This window comes from Chelonoidis abingdonii, chromosome 2 (assembly GCF_003597395.2).
Source record: "Chelonoidis abingdonii isolate Lonesome George chromosome 2, CheloAbing_2.0, whole genome shotgun sequence".
NCBI lineage: Eukaryota > Metazoa > Chordata > Testudines > Testudinidae > Chelonoidis > Chelonoidis abingdonii.
The window spans coordinates 81376269-81384305 of record NC_133770.1 but is presented as its reverse complement, the minus strand read 5'-3'; the positions used below and the strand labels follow the sequence as shown (position 1 = coordinate 81384305).

The following is an 8037-nucleotide window of genomic DNA, read 5'->3' as shown; positions in this document are numbered from 1 at the left end:
TTTAGAGAGTGCAGCTAATGCCTCCTTAAATTATTGAATCTGAATACCTTAACTTGCTTTCAGCATTTCATTCAGTTTGGAGAATGAAACAATTTCACTTTCACTTTCTGGTTCTCATGCACTAACACTAGCTAGTCTCATGACTAGCTCTTGTGTTTACATTTCCAACACTGTAGGGGGATGTTTAGCTTCTTTTTAAAAAACGATTAAATATAAAACAAAGCAAACCTTTCTGTTTGTATTATGTTTTGTAAGCTCCCTCTTTTTTTATATTTCAAAACCTAACAGTTAAGCTTATAAATTACCTGATGCTGTCCCTTTATGGTAAATATTAGCTATATCATGAAACATTTTTTCCTGTGCAAGACAAGATTACTGTTGCTGCATGACTGTAATTACACTCAAAGACTCAGTTCCAGCATATCAAGCTTTCTAAGAAACTGCTCCTTTTTAAATCAATGATATTATGTTGTTTGTTGAGATGTGAATTACAGGGACTCAACTACACATCTTCATGCTCCATCTTGTCATTTTCTACAGTGCACTGTATCTACTTAAAGTTTCTGACAGGTCCATGAAAAGAACTGATGCTGTTAAAGCAACTGTGCATCTTGGACAATGTCCTGAGGCCACTTCATTAACTAATACATGTGTTTCCTTATACCTAAAAATAAATAACACTAATAATATTGTAAAAGATTTTAAATATTTGCCTTAATAGGATATGTTGATCATACGTCATTTACAAAGTGCCACCGTAGTGTATATAGGTCACATCTTAGCCAGTAGCTCTTATGCCTCAGTAACACACATTGGGGTTAAGTGATTTGTCATATGATCAGAATTCTACTTTTCTTTCTTTCTTGCTTATATGAAAGACATTGACGTAAGCCTGATTTAAAAAATTAATTGCTATTGTTTGTATTGGAGCAACCAACATACTATTGATTACTTCCTGCAGTTTAGTTTAGTCAACTATTATGTGCTAAATAAATATAAATAATCTTTGTCTTTGTTATCGTTCTTTTTAATTGTTATAGTTTATTTTTAATGGCTCCTGCATTTGCTCTTCAGAATCCTGAGGATTCACCTTAATTTCCTTTACTAATGTTATATTGCCTCCTTCCTTCAGAGTCTATGCTTTGTTAATCTTCCTTCTGGCCATGGAGAACTAGATGGGAAATATTGACGGGCACATTAGGAATCACTGAATAGCAATGTGTTGTCTCCCTCAGAAATCTTTTCAAACTTTCCAAGATCAGGAAACGAAAGACAGTACTCCAGAATCGCACTCATGGCAATATATCAGTGTTGGGGAAACTCCATTTCCACAACTGGCCTCTACGTTTTCCTTAGTCTGACTTCCCAGGAGAGTTATTGGGAATCCTTCTTAAATAATTGGGGCCCAGCCTTAGATCATAATTGCAATGAAATGCAAATTATCAACTACGGAACCATCCCTAACTTTACCATGTTTAATTAGTTTATCACATCAAGCACTTTAAGGCATGCCTGTGGACACTGTTTTCCCATCTTCCCTTCGAAGACCATATGCCGCAATGCTTCAGCCCAAAGGGATAATGACATCATACTTTTGGGGTAAGAGTATTCTTCATTCTTTATGAATCCCATTTGCTGAGGCTACCAACCAAGATGCCAATTTGTACTATCTTATGCTGGTTTTGGTAACATGAACTCCTGTCAGCTAGCAACTGGACTGAGACTATGGGCTCATTTCACATATATCACTGAATGGCTGTCAGAGATTAATGACTTTTTGTGGTTACCCACCCCTAATTCAGACTAGTAACTTTGAGATGAAAGGTGGCCCATTTCCTGAGTCATTCAATTTCCACTCCCATTGTGTTACTTCATATCTTCTGTGTCTTGCAGACTTTCGGTATACATCCAAAAAAAGGCACTCTATGATTCCTTTGGATATTTACTGCAGTTCCTGCTATGCCATCAAAGCCTGACATGCTAAGAATTAGTAGTTCTTGTGACATTTTCAAAGCTACTGTATGGTAGGATGTTTTACTTATTATTTGCATACTTTGGTCATTGTTGCTGTGTTTTTCCAAATTAATACTGCATTCCCTCCTCCCTGAATAAAAGTTTTCTTTGTATTACACTGTACTTGTGAGTGAGGAAGTATTGCTTAATGGGGAGGTCAGGAGGGGTATTTAGTTTTTCCAGGTTTCTGGGTAGGGGTTCAAGACAGTTTTGTTTTTCTAGTTTTAAGAACCCCCAGATATTGAACCTGGCCTTGTTGCTACTGACAAGACCTGGCAGCAGGTTTACGCTTGCACACACTGCATCAGTGGCAAAGCTGAGAATAGAAGCTAAGGGTGAAAACCTCACTCTGACTCCAACTCCTTTACACCAATTAAAAGAGGGAGTGGCATGAAGGTGCTTCAAAACCCTATACCAGGGGGGAATGATGGGGGAGTTTGGCTGCCAGTGGGTGCACAGCACCCACGGAGAAAAATTAGCAGGTGCTCTGCACCCATTGGCAGTCAAGCTGCCCCCTCCTCACCTCCTTCTTCCCACCCAGTGCGCCACATCCCCGCTTCTCCCCCTCCCTCCCAATGCTTTCCGCCCCCACCCCTGCCTAACAGCTGTGAAACAGCAGTAGGGTGACCAGATGTTCTGATATTATTGGGACGAGCCTGATATTAAAGGCTTTGTCTTATATACACAACTATACCGCCCCTCCCAAAAAACTCACCCATGGAGTCGATGCCTATGCATGAGAGCACCTTCCCTCTAATCCCATGACTGCTTAGTTTGCTTAAGAACCTCTCGTATGGGATCTTGTCAAAAGCCTTCTGAAAGTCCAAGTATACTATAGCCACTGGATCAAGATGCTTGTTAACCCCCTCAAAGAATTCTAATAGGGATGGTGTCCCTAGCCTCCTGCTGTGGCCTGTTTGCCAGAAGCTGGGAATGGGCAACAAGGGATGGCTCACATGATGATTACCTGGTCTGTTCCCTCTTGGGCACTTGGCATTGGCCACTGTCAGAAGATACTGAGCTAGATGGAGCTTTGGTCTGACACAGTATGGCCGTTCTTATGTTAAAAGATTGATGAGGCAAGATCTCCTTTTAGAAAACCATGTTGACTCTTCCCCAACATATCGTGTTCATCAATGTGTCTGATAATGCTGGTCTTTAGTATAATTCAGGAGTCCCCAACGTGGTGCCCGCGGGAGCCATGGCGCCTGCCGGGACGTTTAAGTGTGCCCGAGTACTGGCCTTTGGCTGAGAATCCACCGAAATGCCACCAAAATTCAGCAGCATTTTGGCAAAGACACCTCTGGATGACGCTGCTCGTCGGTGGCATTTGGGCAGATGCTCGTCCGCCACCACAGTCCTCCGTGGCTCATCATCTGGCGCCCGCCAGACAAAAAAGGTTGGGGACCACTGGTATAATCTCAACCAATTTGCCTCATACTGAAGTTAAGCGTACCAGTCTGTAATTGCCAGGATTACATCCGGACCCTTTATAAAAATCTGTGTTACCTGAGCTACCTTCTCTTCTAAAAGTCTCACACCTACTTTTACACACAGACAATCTCACCATATGAAGTAAATATACCTTATTCCATAGTAACGATCCAACACGTGGTAACACAATGCCGCAATGTTTGGCCATCTTCAGCCGGGCCCTCCCCTAGCCGAGCCTTTCCCCACCCTCCAGCTCCCCCAGCCCTATCCCTCCCCTAGCCGAGCCTTTCCCCACCCTCCAGCTCCCCCAGCCCTATCCCTCCCCAACCCGCCACGGCCCCTTAGCCGGGGTGTGACGGCACGACTGTGGCACCTCCCTCCGGCGCATGCGCAGCGGCGACCCTTTCTCTGTGCCGGTTGCCCCTCCCCGGCCCCGCCCCCAGGTCTCGGGAGCCGCCGGCCGTTGTTGTCAGTGCGTCGCGCTCGGAGTCGCCGCAGCGGTAGCAGCCGGGGACGGAGCAGGCGGGCGACGCCGGGCGCGGGCACAGGTCGAGCCGCTCCCGCCGCTGTTTCGCTGCCCCGCGTCTCCCAGCGGGGGGAGCGGCCGGTGACAGGGGCAGACGCCGCTGCCCATGTGGGGGGTGGCGTGCGGAGGAGCCGCTGCTGCGGGGGTAAGTTACTGGCGCGGCGCGGGGGGGTCGGTGTCCCGCAGCTCCCGGCCCGGCTGGGCTGGCGGAAAGGTGGGAGCCCGTTCCGCGGTCCGGCCTGCCCGCCGGGGCCCGGGTTCCCTCCCGGCCGGGCAATGGCGGCCTCACCCCGGGGAGGCTGCGGGGCCCAGCGGCGGGGCAGTTCCCCGCGCCTGAAGGTCGGTGCTGCCCGGGCGGCGGGAGCCACATCTCGTGTCTCCTTCTCCTGGCTTAGGCCGGCCGGGTGCGGGTTGGTGCGGGGCTGGAAGTGCCTGGGCAGGCGGGTGTGTGACACCACGACCCCCCCATCCCGCCGCGCGTGTATGTGTGACACCACGACGACCCCCCCCCGTCCCGCCGCGCGCGTGTGTGTGACACGATGACCCCCCCCGTCCCGCCGCGCGTGTGTGTGACACGATGACCCCTCGTCCCCGCGCACGCGTGTGACATGACGATTCCCCCTTTCTCCCGCGCGTGTATGTCATTTATGGTACTATCATATGCCAAACACGGGCAGAGCAGGCTCTAAGGGAAGAAAGTGAGGTGGAGTTCATCCTCAGGCCTCACAACCTGTGAAGGATAGGGACACCTATTGTGGTTTGCCTGTTCTATGTTTTGTGTTAAAAGGGTGAAATCCTTCTAGCTAGAGAAATCCTTAAACCATAATCTTAAGCACATTTTTGGGGGATGATACTGCCTCTAATTCTTTCAAACAAGAGGCATAGCCAACAGGTTTGTTCAGCACATGAGCTGGCATTCTTTCTTTGCTTAGAGGGAGTACCTCTGACAGACAAACTGTAGCTGTCTCTTATCCTTTGGCAACAGTTGCATAGTCATGCCAATAACAGTATTTCATTGAACTGCTGTTTCCAGGTTACTATAGAAATTAATTTGACAAGTAGCCCTGTCCTGGAGAATGGCTGTTATGGATCTTAATGGCTAGGTTCTGACACCCAGAAGCCACCCCACTAACTACATCCATTGATGAAATGTGTCTTTTTAAATCTGTTTTAGTGGTTTCAGTTATTCATGAAGTCCTAGGGTAACTATGGTAAAATCCATGGTATCTTGAACATTATGTGCAATTCTGATTATCCCATCTCAAAAAGATGTATTAGAATTGGAAAATGTTGCCCTTGTACAAAAATTATTATGGGTATGGAACAGTTTCTGTATGAGGAGAGATTAAAAAGGCTGGGACTGTTCAACTTAGAAAAGAGATGACTAAGGCCATGTCTACAATTACAAGTACAGCTGTAAGATCACTCATGCAGTTGTGTTATGACTACAGGAGAGAGCTCTCCTGCCGACATAATAAAACCAGCTCAACAAGCAGCCCTAGCTGTGTTTGCAGAAGAGTGTTTTCTGCTGATGTAGCACTGTGCACGAGAGCACTTATGCCGGCAAAACTTATGAGGCTTAGGGAGTTGGTTTTTTCACACTATTGAGTGAGAAAAGTTTTGCTGATGTAAGTGCTAGTGTAGACATTGCCTAAGGGGAGAGGATATGATAGAGGTCTATAAAATCATGAATGGTGTGGAGGAAGTAAATAAGGAAGTGTTGTTTATCCTTCACATAAAGGGAAAAATTCTGTAGTGACCTGAGGGATGCTGGAGACAAACTTGACTTATCTCCAACTAGATTTTTTTACTGGTACATATGATAACTAGAGCATCTGTGGAAGGGCGCTTTCTGCATACACAAAGGTTACCGAAGGGAGAAAGGTTTAAATTGGAGTATAAAAATGTTTGCTCGTTACTGGACAATTTTACATCCGTCCTCCCACTCTGTGCATCCTGTTAGAACTCAAGTGACTTCCTCAGTGGTACCAGAGCAGTTCCTGAAACAATGGAAGTGTGATCTAAGACTTGTAGCCATTTACTAGTGTGGATAAATTGCATCCAAATGATGTGAGTAGAGATCTGTTTATACCCTCCCTCTGTGGTGTACCTGCTACTTAGTTGTATAGATTTTTATGGGGAATGCTTTTAGACTTTTTTTTCTGTGTAGGGGGAGGAAGAAAATAAGAATCGTAGTAAAGTGGAATTTAAAGATGTGTGTTGAGACTGATTTATAGATTACAAAAGGGTTAAGTGCATATTGCAAGAAATGTGCCACCAAGGAACTGATTATTACTGAAATATTGTTGAAATCAGCTGAATTTTTGTTTTACCTAATGTGCTCCAATTGTCAGCTCCTGGGACTGAGGAGTCAATTGATTTATAGTGAGTAGCAATGACTGTTAGTTCTTGTAGGACTTGAAACAGATCAAACATTAAAATACTATGCAGTAACATATGAGTCCTCAGAGCTGTCCACAAAGCCAAAGAAGACCAGATTAGACATTTCAGATGTATTTAAGGTAATAAAAAGCTGGAAATCTTAAAACAAACAACCCCCACACCCTTCCTGTATTCTTTGTATAACATAAAGAAGCTTTAAAAAAAAAAAAGCAGCACAGACCCAATTTATTTCCTTAGTATGGTGCGTGACATAAATTGTATTTCAGTATTAATGATATTTCTTATATTTCAGTCCTGTTAGAACTGAAATGAACTTTTTAAGTGTGCCCAGTGTAGGTGACTTAATGCTTTCTTTTTTGTCTGGTTGTGCAGTAGATCAAACAGTTTAAATTCTGGTAACTGAAGTGAATGCAGCGTGAAGACATTGATACATCATTTTTGAACTGGACATGTGCATTTGTTATACTAAAACCTCTAATCCTCACCTGTCTCTCCTTCAGTCTATTCATAAGTTACAAAGAAAATCTTTCTCACACACTGCTCTGACCACCTCATCTTCTCTTCAAATCCGTCTAACTTTCTGCCTTCTTAATCAAGTTTAAACAGCTCTTCTCCAGTCTACATCTTCGTTTGAATCTTGCTCCCTTCCCTCTTCCAACACCTTATGTCTGACCACTTTCTCTTTATCCTTCTTGCTTTTCTGCCTCTCTTTCTATGCTGTCCCTTATGCTTAGTATATCCTTGCTGTCATGGTGCTGCAAGCTTCATCTCTTTCCTCTTTCATATATGTCCTCAAAACACACTTACTTACCAGTAATACCCCCCAACTGTCCCGCACTCCAAGAAATTCCTGGATTATTATGGCATTATTATAATAATTAAAAAACTTTTTTGCTGTACAGTGGTGCATCCAATCAACAGGTGGTTTGTGTTATTTTAGAGGGTAAGTTCCTGGGGCAGGGACATATTCTTCTGTATGTTCTGTACAGAGCTGAACTTACTGTGTGCAGCAAATAAATAAATACTATAAGGTAAGATAACAACTTAAGTGGTGGTTGCATTAGTGTGTTACATTTATAGAGCCTTTCCAAGTTACTTCTGAAATGTGATTAACATTGAAATGCAACCACATCTGTAGTATAAAGTAGCTACTGTTTAAAGAGCACATGACAATAGTACACAACATCTCAAGCATGTGAAAATTTGTGTATTTAGTTGAAATTTCAGAGAATACAGCTAGTCAAAATGTAGACACCCACACAGAAATCTGGCCAGGATGATAGGGTTGAGAACCTTGTTGCAAAAAGAAGGTGGCATGCAATCTTTACTAATCACTAATGGACAAGATCTCTCTTTCATTTTAAGCCTGGTCTACACTATGCGTTTATACTGAATTTAGCAGAGTTAAACCGATTTAACCCTGCACCCTTCCACACAACGAAGCTCTTTATATCGATATAAAGGGCTCTTGAAACCGATTTCTGTACTCCTCCCCGACGAGGGGAGTAGCGCTGAAATCAGTATTGCCATGTCAGATTAGGGTGAGTGTGGCCACAATTCGACAGTATTGGCCTCCGGGCGGTATCCCACAGTGCACCATTGTGACTGCTCTGGAACGCCATCTGAACTTGCATGCACTGGCCAGGTAGACAGGAAAAGCC

General features: G+C 44.4%; 1 protein-coding gene across 2 annotated transcripts in view; it reads left to right on the top strand.

The window, feature by feature from the left end:
• The first annotated feature begins 3876 nt into the window (after nucleotides 1–3876).
• The window catches only part of SNRK (SNF related kinase), an 87993-nt gene continuing 83832 nt past the window's right edge, over nucleotides 3877–8037 (top strand). The window contains exons 1-2 of one of the 2 annotated variants that reach the window (XM_032784129.2): nucleotides 3909–4118; nucleotides 5937–6043. The gene's annotated coding sequence lies outside the window, so the exon portion shown is untranslated. Of the gene's footprint in view, nucleotides 4119–5936; nucleotides 6044–8037 lie in introns of both variants that reach the window. The other variant, XM_032784128.2, reaches the window with a different exon arrangement.